At 36.9% G+C, this 2,334-nt stretch overlaps 1 long non-coding RNA gene across 1 annotated transcript; it reads left to right on the top strand.

Annotated features, from left to right (window-relative positions):
- Window positions 1-208: 208 nt before the first annotated feature.
- On the top strand, window positions 209-714 carry LOC125261022. The gene is made up of 2 exons (XR_007183194.1): window positions 209-542; window positions 629-714. It is a non-coding gene; the product is annotated as an uncharacterized LOC125261022 (long non-coding RNA).
- The last annotated feature ends 1,620 nt before the right edge of the window (window positions 715-2,334 follow it).

Here is a 2,334-nt window from a genome sequence, read left to right on the forward strand (position 1 = left end):
ATCTCTTCATTCATCCTCATTTCTCTTTATTCTCTCATGTTTTCAGCTCGTCTGCCTGTTCCTGTCATCAGCAGTAACTCTTCACAATGTTCTTCATCATCATCATCATGTTCATTGGTGTGTTCAGTGGTGAATGTGAGTCATGTGACTCTCTCCTGGTACAAAGGAAACAGTTCATTGTCCAGCATCAGTGCGTCTGATCTCAGCATCAGTCTCTCTCTACCTCTGGAGGTGGAATATCAGGATAAAAACACCTACAGCTGTGTGCTGAACAATCCCATCAGCCACCAGACTCAACATCTGGACATCACTCAACTCTGTCACACATGTTCAGGTACGGCAGCGCTGATGATATTAGCGTTTATTGACTGAGCTGATCTCACTTTGATGTTTTTATTCCTCAGTCCACTGTTGTGGTCCTACTGAAGCTGTGATCCGATTGGTCCTCTCTGCTCTGGTGGGCGTGGCTACTGTCATTCTTGTGCTTTATCACATCAGATCCAGAAGAGCTGAAGGAGATCAAGCACATATTCACACATCAGGTACATGATTGATGATGACTGATTCAGCATATATTAATATTGGTGAGATTGATTCATTTATGGCTTTACATGTTCATCTTTTTCAGGAAGTGCTTAAATCTGAAGCAGAACGCTGAACTTTAAAGGTTCTTCAAGTGTGTTTTTGTCATAATAAATACTGATGATTATTTGAGCTTCTCTTTCAGTGTCAGATTTGTAAAACTCTTATTTGTAAGGCTTTATTGTTTATATTTCTCTCAGAGACACACAGATCTCACTTTACTGCTACTGCTGTATATTTGTCATGTGTATTTTACACTGTTGTTGATGATCAAATTAAAATAGCATCTTTTTAATGTGTCTGACGGAGTTGACACAAATTAAGTTCTGAAGTACATTTTTAGAAGAAAACATTTTCAGAAAAACCTGTTCATTAGTTGAGACCTTTGTCTACAAATATATCAGTTTATAATAATGTGTTATGAAATAATAAAAACTAACATCTCAAACATGTTTTGTCTCTTCTCTCAAGAATCAGTGAGATTAAGTTCAGACTTCTATTCTTGCCATAACTCTGATATCATTTCATGATCACTACATTCACTTGCGTCTTGTGTTTTGGTTCACTAACATCCTCCTGTCAGAGTCTCTGTAACAATTGTAGTCACACATTTATTTCAATAATAACTCCAGATTCTATAGAAATGCTCTCTGTTGCAGTTATTTGTGTGCATGTTTGTTCCAAATGTCATTTGTGCTCTAGTACCAGGCCTCAGTTTCTGTGTACTTCTACTTTTTATTATGTATAAAACATTCTTTATGAACTCCTACACTATACTTTAATACTTTTAATGCCCTCTTATTCGGGTGGTTGTTACAATACTATTTTTGCATTTTGTATTGGGATTAGGGGTGTGCTCAAAATATCGATTCTTAGATACATACCGATATAATAAAAAAAGATACAGTATCGACATTCTAGCCCTTAGTATCGATACTCCGCCCGTTTACGGCCCCCCCTCCAACTCTACCCGGCCCGCAACTGATATCAAAAATAAAACATAATCCGGCCCGCTAATTTATTATTATTATTATTATTATTATTATTATTATTATTATTCTCTAGTTGCTACCTGTCTGATATGCAACGAAAAAGTCGCGGTTTTATGAGGACATTCACAAATCGCGTCACATAAACGGCCGCATTGCTTTCGCTTCAGTGGCGTCTGTTGTTGCTACGCAACCATGAGCCGCGCTCTCAACCGCGTCGCTTCTATTATGAGCGCGCTCGCCTAAATTACAGTAAAAGCACTCGACTTTAAGTCACGAGCGCCGATGTAACAATTAAACGTTACCGATGCTCAAACAGCATCTTGGACAAATGAGTCTCAGCTGTGTGAGCACAAGCTCTGGTGTCTGTCAAGAAACAGAAGAGTGTACAAATGTAGTATTCAGGGATTGTATTTGTTCAGTACAGTGTTGTTCAGTGCAAGATTTTAATGTCACAGCTAACATAAACTAAGGGAAAATATTTCCACTAAATGTTAAAAACTAATAATGTATGTAACAATGAGAGATTTTTATTTTTTGGCAAAATAAAGTTGATATATAGCTCCAGTTTTTTTGTTTATTTCTGACCCCTCCATGCCACGTGTTGCTGGTTTTGTTCCTAAATTACTCATTTTTTTATTCCATGCACCTTGTTGGATGTGAGAAGTTGCACCAGACTATTGCAATTAATAGTATTATATTAGTAGTATTATATTAGTAATAGTGTTATATAATTATATTACACTGTGTAACAATGAGAGAG

This window comes from Megalobrama amblycephala, unplaced genomic scaffold, assembly GCF_018812025.1.
Source record: "Megalobrama amblycephala isolate DHTTF-2021 unplaced genomic scaffold, ASM1881202v1 scaffold230, whole genome shotgun sequence".
Classification (NCBI taxonomy): domain Eukaryota; kingdom Metazoa; phylum Chordata; class Actinopteri; order Cypriniformes; family Xenocyprididae; genus Megalobrama; species Megalobrama amblycephala.